This window comes from Furipterus horrens, unplaced genomic scaffold (assembly GCF_987537825.1).
Source record: "Furipterus horrens unplaced genomic scaffold, mFurHor1.1.pri manual_scaffold_10, whole genome shotgun sequence".
Taxonomy (NCBI): domain Eukaryota; kingdom Metazoa; phylum Chordata; class Mammalia; order Chiroptera; family Furipteridae; genus Furipterus; species Furipterus horrens.
Genome location: NW_028327180.1, coordinates 51,781,596 through 51,803,347, shown reverse-complemented (window position 1 = coordinate 51,803,347; position 21,752 = coordinate 51,781,596). Strand labels below are relative to the sequence as shown.

General features: G+C 35.6%; 1 long non-coding RNA gene across 1 annotated transcript in view; it reads right to left on the bottom strand.

The window, feature by feature from the left end:
- Window positions 1–21,752, bottom strand: part of LOC150000213 (uncharacterized) — a 35,583-nt gene continuing 13,831 nt past the window's right edge. The window contains exon 2 of the long non-coding RNA XR_016513645.1: window positions 1–432. This is a non-coding gene — a long non-coding RNA (uncharacterized LOC150000213). The remainder of the gene's footprint in view (window positions 433–21,752) is intronic.

Genomic DNA, 21,752 nt, shown 5'->3' with positions numbered 1-21,752 from the left:
TTGAATCTTTATGGGCGCTTTATTCAGATGGCTGGCAATCTGAGAAGATGGCAGGTTATGTACCCTAACAGACAGCCTTACATTTACTTTCAGTCCAACCTTTTTTATAAGGTGAAAAAGTGTAGGTAAGGGATTTGGAATTCAAGGGGGAAAAAGGTGTAGATAAGGGATTTGGAATTCAGGAAAGAGGTTATTCAGATAAAAGATATAGTCTGGCAATTTCCCTAGCATCCTTTCATCTGTTGACCGGTAATTTTTAATCTGGGTCCTGTGTCCTGGGTGATTTTCTTTATCTGTGTACTGGGCAGCAGGATGTCTCTCCCTGGAACACAATGGCTCTGACACCATCTTGATGGCTTATGGTTTCTTCTGGAGCACAGAAGGTGACTTGCTTGTGGTTTCCTGGAGTCAGGGTGGGCTGTACCTTCAGTTCTGAAACAATAGCTTTTTAAGTGCAGTAACTACTAAGCTTATTAACTATTACCTAAAACTAAAATTTTCCAACTCTTGAGTTCCCCCATCATCAACACCCTGAACCTGCCCATGTGTTAAATTATTTTACTAGTACCCAATCTCTTGGGGGTTTATCAGCATCTAACTGATACAAGGGAAGAGAAATACTCAACTTCACGCCCCTCTAACCATCCTGTCCCACCCAAGGCTGGGGGAAGGGACTGAGAAGCACTTGTAAAGCTCACAACCTGGGGACACAGGCTCACTATAAGACTGAGACCTTATTATAGGTCTATAGAATAGCATCCCCTCCCCACAACTTACCACCACATTACTAAGGCCTATTTACTATAGTTCCTTTTACCCAATTAGATCCAGCTTTCAACAAAAAATTACAAGGCATGCTAAGAGGCAAAGACAACAACAAAACCCCACACAGTTTACAGAGACAGAGCAAACATCAGAATCAGAATCAGACATGTCAGGAATGTTGGAATTATTAGGCCAGAAATTTAAAATAACTATTATTGATATTCTAAAGATTCTAGGAGAAAAGGCAGACAACATGCAAAAAGAGGTAGGTAACATGAACAGAGAGATGGATATTGTAGGAAAGAATCCAAAAAATGTCAGAGACCAAAAACACTGTAACATAAATAATGTCTTTGATGAGCTTATTAGTACACTAGATATGGCTGAGGAAACAGTCAGTGAGCATAAGGACATGTCAATAGAAACTTCCAAAACTGAAAAGCAGAGAAAAAAGACTTAAAAAAATAGAACAGAATATCCAAGAACTGTGAGAAACTACAAAAGGTGTAATGTACATGTAATGGGACTATCAGAAGAAGGAGAGACAGTAACAGAAGAAATATTCGAAGTATTAATGACTGAATTTCCCATAATTAATGTCAGATACCAAACCACAAACACTGGGAGCTCAGAGAACACCAAGCAGGATAAATGCCAAAATAAAACTACACCTAGGCATATTATAGTCAAACTGCAAAAAGTCAAAGGTTAAGAAAAAATCTTGGAAGAAACAAGAGGGGGAAAAAATCTTGCCTATATAGGCAAAGATAAGAATTACATCTGACTTCTCTTCAGAGAGCGTGCAAGAAGAGAGTAGAGTAAAATTTTTAACATTTTAAGAGGAAAAATCTACCAATCTAGAATCCTATATCCAGAAAAATTATCCTTCGAAAATTGAGGGACTTTGTCGCTAGTAGACCTGCCTTACAAGAAATGTTAAAAGAATTTCTTCAGAAAGAAGGAAAATGATATAGATCAGAAACTCAGATCTACATAAATAAATGAAGAGCATTAGAAAAGAAATAAGTGAAGGTCAAATAAAAACTTCTTTTCTTGTTTTCAGGTGATCTAACAGAAAATAGTTGAAAGTAGCAATAATGAATTTGATAATTATAGTTTATATATAAGTGAAATGAATGACAACAGTGATACAAGGGACAGGATGAAGGAATTAGAAATACTTTGTTATTGTAAGTTACTTGTATTACCTGTGAAGTGGTATAGTATTAATTGAAAGTGGATTTGGAATAATTGAAAGTTTATCTTGCAGACTTAAGGGTGACCATGAAAAAAAGTAAAAAAAAAGAAAAAGAAGTATAACTGATATGCCAAGAAAAGAGAAAAAATGGAATAATATAAAATATGCAATTAAAACCACAAACGGTAGAAATAGAGTGGAAGACAAAAATGTGAACAAATAATAGTGATAATGGATAGAAAACAGTAACATGGTAGATATTAATCCAACTGTATCAATAATCACTTTAAATGTCAATTGTCTGAATACACCATTTAAAAGAAAGGGACTGTCACAGTGGCTTAAAATACAAGACAACTATTTGTTGTCTACAAGAAGCCATCTTTAAATAAGACACATAGATTAAAAAGAAAAATAAAGATAACATACTAACTGATCATAAGAAAGTGTGAGCAGCACTATTAATTTCAGACAGAGTAGACTTCAGAACAATAAAAGCTATGAGGAATAAAAAGGAGCATTTCACAATGACAATGGTGTCATTTTCAAAGATGACATAACAATCTGTAATGTGTATGCACCTAACAACAATGTAAAAATACATGAGGCAGAACTTATACAAATGCAATGAGAAATAGATGAATCCACTATTACAGCTGAGTACTTCAACGGCCCTCTACCAGTCATGGACAGATCCATGAAGTAGAAAATCAGTAAGGACATAATTGAAATCAACAAAACCATTAATCAGTGAATATAATGGATTCCTACAGACTATACCACAACAGAATATATATATATCATCTTCTCAAGCTCACATGGAACATTCACCAAGACACATTATGTCCATAAAACACACCTTAATATTTTTAAAAGAATAAAAATTATTCAAGATCTGCTCTCAGACCAAAATGGAATTAAAATAGGGATCTATAAAAGAAAGATATCTAAAAATTCCAGACTACTTAGAGATCAACAACACAATTCTAAATAATACATGAGTCAAGAAGAAATCTCATATGCAAATTTAAAATACTTAAACTAAATTAAAATTATAAAAAATAACTTACCAGAACTTATGGAATGTAGCATGATGGAAAATTTATACCATGAAATGCATATATCAGAAAAGAAAGATAAAAATTATCTAAGAAAACTAGAAAAAGGACAAATTAAATCCAAAGTAAGCAGAAGAAAAAATAAAAATTAGAACAGAAATCAATGATTTGAAAGCAGGATATTTAATAGAGAACATCAATAAAACCAAAAGCTTGTACATTGAAAAGATAAATAAAATGAGTTAAGTTCTATCCAAGATAAAGAGAAGATACAGACTAGTATCTGAAATGGGAGAAGGGACATCACTATAAACCCATGGATATTAAAAGGATAAGTGAGCACTATGAAAAATTAAGTTCATAAATTGGAAAACCTAAATAAAATGGACCAATTCCTTGAAAAAAAAAAAGAAAAAATTAACCAAAACTTACATGAGAAGAAATAAAATAAAGAATCTGAATAGGCTTATATCTATTAAAGAAATTTAATCAATAATTAATAACTTTTTATTGAATTTATTGGGGTGACATTGTTTTAATAAAATTATACAGATTTCACATATACAATTCATTGGACATCATCTGTACTATACACTACCCAAAGTCAAGTCTTCTTCCATCACCAAGTATATCCCCTTTATGCCCCGACCCCACCCCCTTTTCCCTCTGGTAATCACCATATTGTTGTCTGTGTCTATGACGCTTTTTTTTTTTTTTTGTTCTTAATCTCTTTATCATTTTTACCCAGCCCCTTAACCACCTTCCTCTCTAACAGCTGTCAATGTGTTATCTATGTGTCTTGTTTTCTACTTTGTTTGGTAGTTTATTTTGTTTATAGATGTCACATACAAGTAAAATCATATAGTATTTGTTTATCTCTGACTGACTTATTTCACTTAACATAATACTCTCCAGGTCCACTGCAGTTGCAAAAGGTAAGATTTCCATTTTTTTAAGTATATTTTCTTGATTATGTTGTTACAGTAGTCCCAATTTTTTTTCCCTTTGATCCCCTTTGCTCAGTACCCCCTTCCCTCCAGCAATCCCACCGCCCCCTTAGTTCATGTCCATGGGTCATGCATATACGTTCTTTGGTTTCACCCTTTCCTATATTATTCTTAACTTCCCCCTGTCTATTTTGTACCTACCAACTATGCTTCTTAATCCCTGTATCATTTCCCCATTTCTCCCCCTTCCCCCTCCCAGCTGATAACCCTCCACATGATCCCCATACCTAGGATTCTGTTCCTATTCTGATTTGCTTAGTTGGATTTAGTTTTTATTTTTTAGATTCAGTTGTTGATAGTTGTGGGTTTGTTGTCATTTTAATGTTCATAATTTTGATCTTCTTTTTCTTAAGTAAGTCCCTTTGACATTTCATATAATAATAGCTTGGTGGTGGTGAACTCCTTTAGCTTCACCTTGTCTGGGAAGCACTGCATCTGCCCTTCCATTCTAAATGATAGCTTTGCTGGGTAGAGTAATCTTGAGTGTGGTCCTTGCTTTTCATCACATTGAGTACTTCTTGCCAGTCACTTCTCGCCTTCAAAGTTTCTTTTGAGAAATCAACTGATAGTCTTATAAACACCCCTTTGTAGGTAACTCTCTGCTTTTCTCTTGCTGCTTTTAAGATTCTCTCTTTACCTTGAAACTTTGGCATTTTAATAATGATGTGTCTTGGTGTGGTCCTCTTTAGGTCTAGCTTGTTTTGGACTCTGTGCTTCCTGGACTTGTATGTCTATTTCCTTCTCCAAATTTGAGAAGTTTTCCTTCATTATTTTTTCACATAAGCTTTCCATTTCTTGCTCTACCTCTTCTCCTTCTGGCACCCCTATTATTCGGATGTTGGCACATTTAAAGTTGTCTCAGAGGTTCCTATGCCTCTCCTCATTTTTTTCAATTCTTGTTTCCCATTCTGTACTGGTTGACTGTTTATTTCTTCCTTATGTTCCAAATTATTGATTTGAACCCGGGTTTCCTTCCCTTCACCATTGGTTTCATGTGGATTTCCTTCGTTTCATTTAGCATAGCCTTCACTTTTTCCCTTATCCATTGCCATGCTTAAGCATGTCTGTCAAACCTGTGAGCATCTTTACCACCAGTGTTTTGAACTCTTCGTCTGTTAGGTTGGTTATCTACTCTTTTGTTAGGTTGGCTATCTCCCCGTCACTTAGTTCTATCACTGGAACCTTGATCTATTCCCTTTTGGGCCATACTTCTCTGTCTCCTCATCTTGACAGGCTCCTGTGTTTGTTTGCCTCTGTGTCTTAGGTAGAGCTGTCACACCTGTTACATTGTAAGAGGAGGAGCCTTAGGTATTTGTAAGTACGGGTGACCCGTTTCACCATGTTGTGGGTCTGAGAAGGACAATGCCACTTGCTCAACACTCGTCCCTTTTCCAGGCATTTCTCCCACTTCTGTATTGGACTGGTGCCTCCCTAGCTGTTGCTCTGGCTGTTGTCCCCAGAGTGGGTGGGTCTGCAGATGTTCTAGGACCGTGGGGGCCCTTTTAACAAGCAGACTCTACTGAAAGACCAGCAGTTTCTTCATCCGCCCCAACCCCCACTGGTTTGCACAGTCAGAAGCAATGAGGCTTTATGTTCCCTGGTGCTGGGACCATGAGCTGGGTGGTGTGGTCTGGTGCTGGGAGCGCTCCCCAGGTGTCTGTTTCTAGTTTTTAAAATGTGTAACTACGCTTTCTGCCGGCCTGCCGCTTCTGCTGCCACCGCACCGCATCCTCTGCACCCTGGATCCGCCCCTCCTACCTGTCTGGATGAGTATTTCTTCTTTATACCCTTGTTTGTTGGACTTCCATGCAGCTCAATATTCTGGAACTTCTGGTTGTCTCTAGTTTTGAGGTAGCTGTATTCCTTCTTAGTTGTGGAGGGAGATGCAGTGTGTCTGTCTAGGCCTCCATCTTGGTTGTTTTGGTTTTGGTTTTTTTATTTTACAGACCAGCATGTAACACAGCTTTTTTATCCATTCATCTACTGATGGGCACTTGGGCTGCTTACAGATCTTGGCTATTGTAAATAATGCTGCAATGCAGTAGGGGTGCATTTATTTTTTCAAATAAGTATTTCGTATTTCTTCATATGTATTCCCCAAAATGGAATAAGACAGTTCCATTTTTAGTATTCCATACTGTTTTCCACAATGGCTGTACCAATCTGCATTCCTACCAACAATGTATGAGGGTTCCCTTTTCTCCACATCCTCCCCAACACTTCTTCATTGATTTATTCATGATAGCCATTCAGACAGGTGTGAGGTGGTATCTCATTGTGGTTTTAATTTGTATTTTCCTGATTAGTGATGTTGAGCATGCTTTTGTATGCCTGTTAGCCATCTGAATGTCCTCTTTGGAGAAGTGTCTATTCAGGTCCTTTGCCCATTTTTTATTTTTATTTTTATTTCTTTTGGTGTCAAGTTTTGTAAGTTCTTTATCAGTTTTGGATATTCACCCTTATCAGATGTATCATTGGTGAATATATTCTCCCATTCAGTGCATTGTCTTTTCATTTTGTTTATGGTTTCCTTTGCTCTGCAAACCCTTTTTAGTTTAGTTTGTCTTTGTTTCCCTTGTCCAAAGAACTATATAAAAAATATTGCTACAAGAAATGTCTCATATTTTATTACCTTTCTTTTCTAGAATTTTTATGGTTTCGAGTCTTACATTTAAATCTTTAATTCATTTTCATTTATTCTTGTGAATGGTCTAGTATTATTTTTTTGCATGTATCTGTCCTATTTTCCCAACATCATTTATTGAATAGATTATCTTTGCCCACTGTAAGTTCTTGTCTAATCAGTCAAATATTAATTGACCATAAAGGTGTCAATTTATTTCTGGACTCTTTATTCTGTTCCATTGATCTATATATCTGCTTTTATGCTGTTTTGATTACTATGACCTTGTAGTATAGTTTGATATTAGGTAGTGTGATTCCTCCAACTTCGTTCTTTCTCAAGATTGCTGTGGCTATTCAGGGTCTCATAAATTTTGGGAATATTTGTTCTCATTCTGTGAAATAGTCCATTCATATCTTGACATGAGTAATTGAGTTGAATCTATAGGTTGCTTTGGATAGTATGGACATTTTAATAATGTTAATCCTTCCTATTCATGAACATGGTATATGCTTCTACTTATTTGCATCATTTTCAATTTCTTTCTTCACCATCTTATAATTTTCTGAGTACAGGTCTTTTACATCCTTAGTTAATTTTATTACTAGGTATTTTCTTTTTTTGATGCAATTGTAAATGGGATTGTGGTCTTAAGTTTCTTTTTCTGATAGTTCATTATTGATGTATAAAAATGCAATCAGTTTCTGGATATTTATTTTGTATCCTGGTACTTTACTGAATTCATTTATTAGAGTCACTAGTTTTTTTGGTGGAATCTTTAGGGTTCTCTACATATAGTATCATATCGTCTGCAAATGACAGTTTTACTTCTTCTTTCCCAACTTGGATGCCTTTTACTTCTTTTTCTTGTCTAATTGCTGTGGTTAGGACTTCCAGTAGTATTTCAATAAGAGTTGTGAAAATGTACAACTCCATCTTATTCTTGATCTTAAAAGAAATGCTTTTCATTTTTTCCTATTGAGAATTATGTTAGCTATGGGTTTATCATATATGGCCTTTATTATGTTGAGGTATTTTCCATCTACTCCCACTTTGTCAAGAGTTGTTATAAATTGGTGATGGATTTTATCAAATGTTTTTTCTGCATCTATTGATATAATCACATGATTATCTCATTTTATTTATGTGTTGTATCACATTGATTTTTGGATATTGTACCAACCTTACATCCCAGGAATTAATCCCACTTGGTCATGTGTATGATGTTTTTAATGTTTCACTGGATCCAGTTTGCTAATATTTGTTGAGGATTTTTGCAACTATGTTCACCAGGGTTATTACCCTATAAGTTTCTTTCTTCATAGTGTCTTTATCTGGTTTTGGAATTAGGATAATTCTGGGCTCATAAAATGCACTTGGGAGTATTCCCTCCACTTAAATTTTTTGCTATAGTTTGAGAAAGATAGATATTAATTCTTCTTTGAATGTTAGTAAAATTCACCTGTGAAGAAGCCATTCAGCCCAGGACTTTTGTTTGTTGGGAGTTTTTGATTACTATTTTGATTTCATTAGTTGTAATCACTCTGTTCTAATTTTCTGTTTCTTCTTTATTCAGTGGGAGGAGATTGTGTGTTTCTAGGACTTTATCCATTTTTTTCCAGATTGTCCAATTTGTTGGCATGAAATTGTTCATAATATTTTCTTATAGTCCTTTGTATTTCTGTGGTATTAAGTGTTGCTTTTTTTCTTTCATTTCTGACTTTATTTATTTGGGTCCTCTCTCTCTTTCTTGAGGAGTCTGGTTAAAGGTGTATCAATTTGTTTATCTTTTGAAAGACCCAGCTCTTGGTTTCATTGCTTTTTTGTATTTTTTATACTCTATTTTGTTTATTTCTGTTCTGATTTTTATTATTTCCTTTGTTCTACTCATTTTGGGCTTCGTTGTTATTTTTCTAGTTCCTTTAAGTGTAGATTTAGATTACTTGAGATTTTTCTTATTTCTTGAGGTAGGCCTGTAATGCCATGAATATCCCTCTTAGGACTGCTTTTGCTGTGTCCCATCAATTTTGGGTTGTTGTGTTCTCATTTTCATTTGTTTCAAGGTATCTTTTTATTTCTTCCTTGATCTCATTGTTAATCCATTCATTATTTAGTAATGTGTTATTTAGCCTCCATGTGTTTGTGTATCTTTCAGTTTTTTTCTTGTGGTTGATTTCTAGTTTCAAGTTTCCAGTCATTATTTGTTCAAATAGGTTCTCAATTTCTTTCTCTCTCTCTTCTCCTTTTCGTACCCTTATGATGCAGATATTGTTACATGCATTATGGTCAGAGAAAAGGCTTAATATGATTTTAATCTCCTTGAATTTATTGAGACTTGTTTTGTGTCCTGATATGTGGTCTCTTCTAGAAAATGTTCCATGTGCATGGTAAGAGAATGTATATTCTGTTGCTTTGGGGTGAACTTCTCTGAAGATATCAATTAATTCCATCTGATCTAGCATGTCATTTAAAAGCCACTGTTTCCTTGTTGATTTTCTGTCTGGTTGACCTATCTGTTGATGTCAATGGTGTGTTAAAATTCTGTACTGTGACTCTATTACTGCCTATCTCCCCCTTTATGTCCATTAAGATTTGCCTTATATATTTAGTGTTCCTATGTTGGGTGCATAAATATTTAAAAGAGTTATATCCTCTTGTATTGATCCCTTGGTCATGATATAGTGTCCTCTTTGTCTGTTATTGTAGACCATTTTAAAAAAAAAAAAAGATTTATTTTGTCTGATGTAAGTATTGCTACCCAAGCTTTAAAAATTTTTTCATTTGCAAAAAAATATCTTGTCCAGCCCTTTACTTTCAGTCTGTGTGTGTCTTTTGTTCTGAGGTGGGTCTCTTGTAGACAGCACATATATGAGTCTTGTTTTCTTATACATTCAGTTACCCTTTGTCTTTTAATGAGAGCATTTAAACCATTTACATTTAAAGTGATTATTGGTAGGTATGTATTTATTGCTATTTTAATCTTTATAACTATTTTATTTATTATTTTCTTCTTCAAGAAGACTCTTTCACATTTCTTATAATACTATTTTGGTAGTAATAAATTCCTTTAGTTTTTTCTTCTCTGGGAAGGTCTTTATTTTTCCTTCAGTGTTAAGTCATAGCCTTGCTAGGTAAAGTAGTCTTGGTTGTAGATACCTGCTTTTCATCACTTTGAATATTTCAAGCCAACCTCTTCTGCCTGCAAAGTTTCTGGTGAGAAATTAGATGACAGTCTTATGGGAGCTCCCTTGTACATAACTAAATGTCTTTCTCTTACTGGTTTTAAGAGTCTCTCTTTGTCTTTAACTTTTCCATTTTAATTATGATTGTCTTGTTCTGGGCCTCTTTGAGTTCATCTTGTTTCGGATTATCTGAGCTTCCTGAACTTGTGTGTCTTTTTCCTTCACCAGGCTAGGAAAGTTTTCAGTCATTATTTGTTCAAAAAGGTTCTCAATTTCTTTCTCTCTCTCTTCTTCTCATACTCTTATGATGCAGATGTTGTTACACATCATGTTGTTCCAATGGTCATTTTAGACTATCTTCATGTATTTAAATACTTTTTTATTTTTACTGCTGTGACTGGGTAATTTTTGCTACCTCGTCTTTCAAATCACTGACTTGATTCTCTGCTTCATCTAACGTACTGTTTATTTCTTCTAGTGTATTAATTTTAGATACTGTATTCTTAATTTCTGATTGGTTCTTTTTAATGCTTTTTATGCCACTTTTTAATGCTTGTTATCTCTTTGTTGAAGTTCTCACTAAGTTCCTTGAGCATCCTTATAAACATTTTTTTGAGCTCTGTATCTGGTAGAGTGCTTGCCTTCATTTACCATAACACTTTTTCTGGAGCTAAATTAGGTCAGTGAGTTGCCAGGTAGGTGAAATTGGTGTTCACCAGATAGATACAGGTTCAAACTCGGTGCCTGTGCTGGGTCTGAGGCCTCTCAGCAAAAGCCCCAGGGTATACCAAGTCTAGCTGCCTCCTGCTAAGCGCCTGCTGACCTTTGTGGTGGGCTGGGTCTTAGTGAGTCATCAGTGTGAGGCCAGCAGAGTTTATCAGGCCCAAAGCTTTGGACATATGAAGGGCTGTGCACTGATCAGGCATTGGAGGGAAATATGGTCCCCATCCTAGAGCCACACAACTCATTCTGTCCTGGATTGTGCTCAAACTTCTGGGAGAGCCTGAGCTCAGCAGGGCAGTGGATGTCCTGGGGTGGGGGGTACCAGTCAGGCTCCCTGGAAGGTGAAAGGAATGGCCCCCACCCTAAAGTCATACAGCTCAGTCACTGATGCCCTCTTTGTCTGCTCAGTTCTTTACACCCTGGGCTTAGGCAGCTGACTCTTCTATAGGATATGTGCTCTGCAGATGTGGCAACAGGGAGTCTGGAGTGTGGTGCTGTTGCATTCCCCCAGGCTGATGTTGTACGGAGGGGAGTGCTCCATCCAAGAAAGATGGCATATGCAGTTTGGAGGAGAACTCAGCACAGTGACCCTGGCAGCTTTTTCTTCAGCTCCTTCCCTCACATGACTCTGGTCCTCCTCGTCTTCCCTCCACTGGAGTCCATCCTGAGTGGCTGCAAACAAGATTTTGTGCTGGCCCTAAAAGAGGGCACCTGGTTCTCTAGCAGACCACTGTCTCTTCCTGGTAGACAGAATCCTTGCTGATGTGTACTGCCAGATGTTATGTGGGCACTTCTTCCTGGCTCTGGTGCTCTGCGCCGGGGAGCCTGGCATGTGGTTGAGACTCCACACTCCTCAGGGAAACCCTTTGCAACTGAGATATCCCTCTGAATTCTCAGCCAGTGCATGTGGGAGCAGGGCGAGCCCTCTTCGTGTCTGCACCCTTCCTACCAGTCTTGATGTGGTGTCTTCTGTAAATCCTTGGTTGTAAGGCTTGTGTTCAACTAGTCTTCAGTTGGTTATTCAGAATAATTGTTGTTGTTTTTTTAAGATTTTACTTATTTTCAGAGAGAGGGGAAAGGTGGAGAAAGAGAGGAAGAAAAGCATCATGTGCAAGAGAAACATTGATCAGTTGCCTCTTACACACCCCCAACTGGGGACCTGGCCTGCAACCTAGGCATGTGCCCTGGCAAGGAACCAAATTGGGAACCCTTTAATTCATGGGCCAGTGCTCAGTCCAATGAACCACAACAACCAGAGCAGGTTGTTTTATATTTTAGTTGTAATTTTAGTTTGGTCCTGGGAGGAGATGAGTGTAAGTTCCACTTGCTTTGCTGCCATCTGGGATCTTTTTTCTAGCTTCATAGCTAAGAAACTATATCATTGAACAGCAAACTATATTCTTAGGTAGCAAATTATACTTTTCTTCATCACTAATAAGCCTTGCTTCTCATGAATTTCGATATGTTGCATTATCAATATCATTCAGTTTGAAACCTTTTCTAATTTCCATGTAGTTTGTTCTACTACTAGCCTATGTATTATTTAGAAGTAAATATTTTATTTATATCCTAGTGGTATTGGCTTCTAATTCAGTTCCATTGCCACTGTCAAACATGTTAGAATTTTAATTCTTTTAAATTTATTAAGACTTGTTTCATAGTCCAGAATATGGTTTACTTTAATGAACATACTATGTTGGGTATAGTGCTCTATAAATGTTAATTAGGTCAAAGTGGTTGATGAATTTTTTAGATCATCTATAACTGTACTGATTATTTTTTCTGAATAATTGTTCTATTAATTTTTGAGTAAGGGGTGTTTAAAATCTCTATGAATGTATATTTGTTTATTTCTCCATCTAATTCTATCACTTTGTACTTCAAGTCTTTAAAGCTTCATTATTAGATGCACACATATTTTTTAGTGTTATGTCATTCTGATGAAATTACCCTTTTATTATTATATGATCCTCTTTATCTTTGCTAGTATGTCCCATACTGAATCTACTTTTTTGGACATTTAATGGTACACACCAGGTTTTTTATGTTTACTGGTTGTGTTGTATACTTTTTTCATCTTTTACTTTCAATTTATCTAGAATTTATATTTAAAGCACATATATTGTAGAAAGCTTATCATTTCAGATTTCTTTTTTTTTCCAGTTGGAGAATTTCAGACTTGTATATGATGGTTTATTCTAATACATTTATTGTTGTGGCCACATTTGGAAAATGCAATCTGCACAATTTTTAAATTTTGCTTTTTTTGTTGTTTTTATCCTCACCCAAAGACTTTTTTCTTTTTTCATTGCTTTTAGAGACAGAGAAAGGGAGAGAGAAAAACATCAATGTGAAAGAAACATTGATTGGTTGCCTACCAGATTTGTTTTCTTTTCATTCTTTTAACTTCTGTTTTTCAGACTGAACAATTTCTATTGATGTCTCTTCAAGTTCACTTTTTCTTTCTTATGCAATGTTTAAATTCTGTTCATAACATTTAAGTGAGTTTTTCATTTCAGATTATTAAATTTTCAGTTCAAAAATTTCCTTTTGGTTCTTGTTTAGTTATCATTTTTTTATGCTAATATATCATATCTTCCACTTATTTTGACAACCTGTTCTACAGATCCAACATATATTTTAAAGCTTCCTAAAAGATTATATTATGAATCAGAGTTAAGAGCCATAGGAAAGCATAAGCTTTACCTGGAAAATAGATATATAATAAAGAGTATCAACAGCAGACAATATTCAGATGTTTATCAGGCCCTGCATACAATAATTTTACAAACATTTATTGAGTATTGGTCATGTATAAGATACAATGTATACAAAGATTAAAATATGCAGTAACTGTTCCAAGGGACTTACAGTATTATAGAGAAACATGAAAATAACTGAAATATAATGTGGTATTGGCCCTGGACAGGTAGCTCAGGTGATTAGAGTGTTGTCCCAATATGTTGAGGTTGTGGGTTCAATCCCCAGTCAAGGCACATACCAGAATGCATAAATAAGTGGAACAGTAAATTGATCTCTCTCTCTCTCTCTCTCTCTCTCTCTCTCTCTGTCTGTCTGTCTGTCTTTTCCTTCCCCTTCCTCTCTCTCTAAAAATCAATTTAAAATTTTAAAAAGTTATTCTAAAAAATTTAAAAATCAAATGTGGTATTGATAGGACATATTAAAAATGTTCAAATCACAAAGGACTTGTATTTTCACTTTGGAGCATAAAAAAAACAGGAGAAAGGTAGTAGGGGAGAGAAGAGAAAGTAAAACAAACAAAAAAAGAACAGTGGAATGTTTATTTACAAAGAAGTCTTAAGGGAACCCAAAGACAACAGAGAATAGAAACACAAGGATATCACAAGAAATGTTAGCTTTTAACATGAACAACTACAGCAAACAGTATACACACGCTAACTACTCACCAGATAAAAATAAAACCTCAAGGTAAAAGCCTATTCACCTCAGTTATTTTTATCCAGTACATCATGTCCAGTTTTCAACAAAAAATTAATGGCATATGAAAAGATGTTTTTTTAAAGCAAGGTTTGAAAAGACAAAGCCAGCACCAGAAAGAGAAACAGATACAGCAAAGATGTTAGAATTATCACACCAGTAATTTAAAATAACTATGAATAACATGCTGATAATTATAATAGAAAAATGGACATAGCAAAGAACAGATGGAAAATAAGCTGGGAGATGGAAACTTCAAGAAAAAGTGCTAGAAATAAAATTTAAAACCCACTGTAACAGAACTAAAGAATGTTTTTATGGGCTTAAGAATAGACTTGACATGAAAAAGGAAAGACTCAGTAAGCTTAAAGAAATGTCAGATAATATACTCCCAGTTAAGATGGAGGTGTATATAAACAGCTCACTTCCTCACACAGCCACATCAAAATTACAAATAAACTATAGAATGACCATTATTTAGACTGTCAGAAATTGAGCTGAATGGAAGTTCAACAACTATGGAATTAAAGAAGAAACTACAAAGTGACTGGTAGTAGGGGTGGAGATGTGGAATGGACTGGTCCCACAACTACATGTGACAGATAAATATCAGGAGAAACATCTCAGGAACGAAGGATCCAAGCCCCATACCAGGCCCCACATCCAGGGTTCTAGTGCCAGGAAGAGAAGTCACCATAACTTCCAGCTGTAAAACCAGTGGGGACTGAGACAGTGGAAGACAGAAACTGCTGTACTTTCTGGCAGTTCCAGTTAAAGGGCTTGCACACAGACTTACTCAGACTCACCCGCTTTGAGCTCCAGTGTTGGGCAGCAGAGTAAAAGGCATCAGAAACATACGGGGAGGAACGGAATTATCCAGCACCCAGGTGAGGGCTTGGGGGCTGCTTTCTCCCAGACAGAAGTGCTAGCAAAGGCCACTGTACATTTTCAAAGTAATGAAAAGCAGGGACCTACAACCAAGATTACTCTACCCACCAAAGATATCATTTATTATCAAGGGAAAGATAAAGAGCTTCCCCAATAAGAAAAAGCTAAAGGAATACATCACTTCCAAACCATCATTAAGTGACATGTTTAAGGGTCTTCTTAGAAGAAGAATACAAAAATAGGAACAATAAAATGGCAACAAATGAACATCAACAATTGAATCTAAACAAAATGAACAAGCAAAACAGAAACAGAATCATAGATACAGAGAACATTTTGTTGGTTGTCAGATGAGATGGCATCAGGGGGATGGGTGAAAAAGGTGGAGGGATTAAGAAGCACAAATTGGTAGTTATAGTAATGGGAATGTAAAGTACAGCATAGGAAATAGAGTAACCAAAGAACCCATATGCATAACCCATGGACATGAGCAACATTGTGAGGATTGCCTAAGGGAATGGGTTGGAGGGCTGGGTGGAGGGGAGCAAGGGAGGAAATATTGGGACAATTGTAATAGCATAATCAATAAAATATAAATAGAAAAGGAATGTCAATATAAACTTCCAAAACCAAAGTACAAAGAGAAAAAATGAAAAGGAAGAAGAAAAAGCAAATAAATAGGAAAAATCTTTGAAATAATAATGATTAAAACTTTCCCAAAATTAATGATAGACACCAAATTACATATTTATGAAACTCAAAGATACCAAGAACTATTTTTTTAAATATACACATAGGACATTATATTCAAACTGCAGAATATCAAAGAAAATCTTAAAGAATTGTGAGGAAATAATGTCTTACCTATAGAGGAAGGAAAAGAATTATATTGAGCCTCTCTTCAGTAACCATGCAAGCAAGAAGAAAGTGTGGGAAATATTTAAAGTGTGAAAGTAAAGAAATTCACCAACCTAGAATTTTGTATCAAGCAAAATTATCCTTCCAAAGCAAAAGAGAAAGACTTGCTCTGACAAACAAATATTGAGGGAACTTTTTGTTAGTAGACCTGCCTTGCAAGATACGTTTTTAAAAAAAATCTGCCCTGGCTGTTGTGGCTTAGTGGCTTCAGCACCAGCCTGCGAACCAAAGGTTGCTAGTTTGATTCCTGGTCAGGGCACATGACTGGGTTGCAGGCTAGGTCCCCAGTTGGGGGTATAGTAGAAGCAACCAAGCATTTTCTCTCCCTCTTTTTCTCCCTCTCTTCTCCTCTCACTAAAAATAAATAGTAAATCTTTTTTAAAAATCTTCAGGAAGAAGGAAAATGGTATATATCAGAAACTCGGATCTGCATAAAGAAAGGAAGAGCATTAGTGAAGGAATGAATAAAGGCAAATATAAATTTTTTATTTTATTTATTTGATCAAACAGGTAACATTTTGTTCAAAATAATAATAGCCACAATGTTTTAATTATAACTTTTTCTTAAGTGAAATGAATGAAAGCAATGCTATAAGTAATAGTAGGAAGAAATTGAGACTACACTGCTATAAGTTACTTGTATTAGCTGTGAAGTGATATAGTGTTACTTGAAAAAGAACTTGGATTAGTTTTAAGTTTATATTGTATACTGAAGGGCAATCACTAAAGAAAGTAAAAAACATAGAAGTAAAACATATGCTTATAGAGGTTAAAAATAGAATTATATACCGTATTCAATTAAACCTATAGACCAGAAAAAGTGATAGTCAAAGACAAAAAACAAAGAACTAAAGCAATGAATAGAGAACCATAACAAATATGGTAGATTAATCTAGTTATATAAATAATAATTTCAAACACCAATAGGATCACTATACCAACTACAACACAGAAACCATCAGGATGGATAAATACAAACACCCAAGTATACAATGTCTGTAAAAAAAAAAAAAAAGTATTTAGACACAGATAGAAAAAAGTAAAAGGTAAAAGGAAAAAATATGCTAACAATAAAACTATATAGCTGTAATACCTATTTTGATTTCAGACAAAGTATACTTCACAGTAAGGAAAATCATCAGGGAGAAAAAGGAAAATATACAATAAAGAAAGGTCAATTCTGAATAGATTAACAATGGAAGGAGAAAAAGACAGTGGATCTCTGGTAGTCTCAAACAGGCTGTGTAGGCCCAGGCTGGGACATGATCTGACATCACCAGAGACAGATCCAGGAAGTAAAGAAAGTGCACCTCTACAACAGTATACAAGATGTGGTGGGCAGAGTGACTCTCAGTCAGCTACCCAAAGGGAAGGACCCACCAAACAGCAACATAACAACAACCAAAACCCAAGTACAATGAGACAGCACAAATAAATGGCATAAAGGACATTCCAAGAGCTCAAGTTCAGGAGATCAGGGAGACTGCACCACTGAATCCCACAGGTCTCCTACCAAAGAAGGTCATACCATGAAGACAGGAAATTAAAGCAGATCAATCTAAGACACAGAAACAAACAAGAAGAGTAACCTAAAATGGGGAGACAAAGGAATAACCCCCCCCAATGAAAGGAAAGGAGGAATCCCTAAAAAGAGTGCTAAATGAAATAGAGGCAATCAAACTATCAGACATAGAATTCAAAACAATGATTATAAAGAAGCTCACTGAGCTCAGTGAGCTCAAAGAAAACTACAAAGAACTCCAGGAAACTATGAAGAACTCCAGGGAAGCTACAGGAACTTACTGCAAACTACACCGGCATTAAAAAGGACATAGAAACTATCAATAGGAGCCAGGTGGAAAAGAAGAATACAATTTCTTAACTGAAGAACATATTAGAAGGAATCAAAAGCAGGCTAGGTGAAGCAGGGATGATGATAATCAACGAGCTGGAGGACAATGTACACACAAACAAAATTCCCAGACAACAAAACAAAAAAGACTGAAAAAGAATGAAGAGGTTTTAAGAGAGGAGCAGGACAATATGAAATGTAATAATATACATATCACAGGGGTACCAGAAGGAGAAGAGGAGCAAGGAATAGAAAACCTGTTAGAAAAAATAATGACAGAAAACTTCCATAACTTGATGAAAGGAAAATGTCACACAAGTCCGGAAAGCACAGAGGGTTCCAATGAAAATGAACCCAAAGAGGCCCACTTCAAGACACATCAGAATTAAAATGGCAACATTCAAAGACAAAGAGAGATTCCTAAAAGCAGCAAGAGAGAAACAGCTAATAACATAGAAAGGAGCTCCAATAAGGCTATCAGCAGATTTCTCAAAAGAAACACTACAAGCCAGAAGGGAATGGCAAAAAATATTCCCAGCAATGAAAAACAAAGGCCTACAACCAAGACTACTCTACCAATCAAGGCTCTCATTCAGAATGGAAGGGGAAATAAGGAGTTTCCAAGATAAGAAGGCTAAAATAATACATCTCCACCAAACCAGCGTTGCAAGAGATGCCAAAAGGTCTGCTTTAAGAAGATGAAGAAACAGAGAGAGACAGAGAGGAACATGAGTACAAAGGGGGAAAATGACAATGAATAAGTACCTAACAATAATAAACCTTAAATGTAAATGGATTAAATGCTCCAATCAAAAGACATAGGGTAGCTGAATGGATAAGAAAGCATGACCCACATATATGCTGTCTTCAAGAGACCCACCTCGGAACAAAATATCTACACAGACTCAAAGTAAAGGGATGGAAAAAAATATTTCAAGCAAATGGACATGACAAAAAAGCTGGATTAGCAATACTTATATGAGACAAAAAAGATTTCACAACAAAGGCCATAAAAAGAGACAGAGAAGGATATTTCATAATACTTAAGGGAATAATCCATCAAAAATATATAACCCTTGTAAACATTTATGCACCCAACATAGGAGTACCCAAACATATAAAGACAATTTTGGAGGACTTGAAGAAGGATATCAACAGCAACACACTCATAGTAGGGGACTTTAACACTCCATTGTCAACAATATACAGATCTTCCAAGCAAAGAAACACCAAGGATATTGTGGCATTGGACAACACTTTAGATCAAATGGACTTAATTGATATATACAGAACCTTTCAGCCCAAAGAAGCAAAATGTACATTCTCTCCAAATGCACATGGAACATTTTCAAAGATAGACCACAAGGTAGGACACAAAACAAGCCTCAACAAATTCAAGAAAATTGAAATTATATCAAACATCTTCTCATATCATAACAATTTGAAACTAGAAACTAACCTCAAGGGAAAAACCCAGTCATTCAAATTCATGGAGACTGAATAACATGCTATTAAATAATGAATGGCTTAACAATGAGATCAAGGAAGAAATCAAAAAGTTTCTGGAAACAAATGAAAATAAACACACAACAACCCAAAACCTATGAGACACAGTGAAGACAATCCTGAGAAGGAAGTTTATACCAATACAGGCCTACCTAAAAAGGGTAGAAAAATCTCAAATAAACAACCTGCCCCTACATCTATAAGACCTAGAGAAACAACAACAAACAAAGCCCAGAGCAAGTAGAAGGAAGGAAATAAGATCAGGGCAGAGTCAAATGACATAGAGACTAAAAGAACAATTCAAAGGATCAATAAATCCAGTAGCTGGTTCTTTGAAAAGATAAACAAAATTAACAAGCCTTTAACCAGACTCATCAAGAAAAAAGGAGAGAGGACCCAAATAAATAAAATTAGAAATGAAAGAGGAGAAATCACAACTGATACCACAGAAATACAAAGTATTGTAAGAAATCACTATGAACAACTATATGACAAGAAATTTGACAACCTAGGTAAAATAGACAAATTTCTGGAAACATATAATCTTCCAAAACTGAATCAAGAAGAAGCAGAAAGCCTGAATAGACTGATAACAACTAGTGAAAGTGAAGCAGTAATCAAAAAACTCCCAGCACAAAAAAGCCCCAGACTGAATGGCTTCACAGGTGAACTTTACTAAACATTTAGGGAAGAACTAACTCCTTTCCTTCTCAAACTATTCCCAAAAATCCAAGAAGAGGAAAGACTCCCAAATTCTTTCTATGAGGCCAGTATTATTCTAATTCCAAAACCAGGTCAAGACACAACAAAGAAAGAAAACTACAGGCCAATATTGCTAATGAACATAGATGCTAAAATCCTCAACAAAGTATTGGCAAACTGGACCCAGCAATACATTAAAAAGATCGTACACCATGGTCTAGTGGGATTCATTCCAGGGATACAAGGATGGTTTAATATTCAAAAATCAATAAATGTAATACATAAAATAAACTAAAATGAAAAAAAATCACATGATCATATAAACAGATGTTGAAAAAGCATTTGATAAAGTACAGTACCCGTTTACAATAAAAACCCTCAGCAAAGTGGGACTTGTGGGAGCACACCTCTATATAATAAAGGCCATATACAAGAAACCTGATGCCAACATCATACTCAATGGGCAAAAAGTGAAAGCCATCCCCCTAAGATCAGGAACAAAACAAGGATGTCCACTCTCTCCACTTCTATTCAACATAGTTTTGGAAGTTCTAGCCATAGCAATCAGACAAGAAAAAGAAATAAAAGGCATCCAAATTGGAAAGGAAGAGGTAAAACTGTCATTATTTGTAGATGACATGATACTGTATATAGCGTACCCTAAAGATTCCACCCCAAAACTACTAGACCTAATAAGTGAATTTGGCAAAATAGTGGGATACAAAGTCAATATTCAGAAATCAAAGGCATTTCTTTACACCACAATGAAATATCAGAGATAGAAACTAGAAAAAAATTCCATATACTATAGCAACAAGAAAAATAAAGTACTTAGGAATAAACTTAACCAAAGAGGTAAAAGACCTGTACTTGGAAAACTACAGAACACAATAAATTAAAGAAGATACAAATAAATGGAAGCATATACCATGTTTATGGATTGGAAGAATTAACATCATTAAAATGACCATACTACCCAAAGCAATTTATAGATTCAATGTGATCCCTATTTAAATACTAATGACATATTTCACAGACCTAGAACAAATACTTCAAAAATTTTTATGGAACCAAAACAACCCCGAATAGCCTCAGCAATCTTGAGAAGAACAAAGTAGAAGGAATCACAATGCCTGATATCAAACTGAATTACAAGGCCACTGTAATCAAAACAGCTTGGTACTGGCATAAGAACAGACAAACAGACTAATGGAATAGAATAGAGAGTCCAGTAATAAATCCAGTTCTCTATGGTCAATTAATATTTGACAGAGGGGGCACAAGCATAAAATGGAATAAAGATAACCTCTTCAACAAATGGTGTTGGGAAAACTGGACAGGGACATGAAAAAAAAAAATGAAACTAGACCATCAATTTACACCATGCACCAGAATAAACTCAAGATGGAAAAAAGACTTAAATGTAAGGTGTGACACCATAAAAGCCCTAGTGGAGTACATAGGCAGGAAAAATTCATATATCTCACATAGCAGTATTTTGGCTGATATATCTCCTAGGGCAAGGGAAATAAAGAAATGAGACTACAGTACATCAAACAAAAAAGTTTCTTCTCAGTGTAAGAAAACATCAGCAAGATGAAAAGGGATCCAACCATATGGGAAAACATATTTGCAAATGACACTTCGGACAAGTGTTTGATCTCCAAAATATACAAAGAACTCATACAACTCAACATCAGGAAGACAAACCATCAAATTAAAAAATGGGCAAAGGACCTGAACAAACACTTCTCCATGGAGGACATACAGAGGGCCCATAGACATATGAAAGGATGCTCAATATCACTAGCCATCAGAGAGATGCAAATAAAAACCACAGTGAGATACCACTTTACACCTGTCAGAATGGC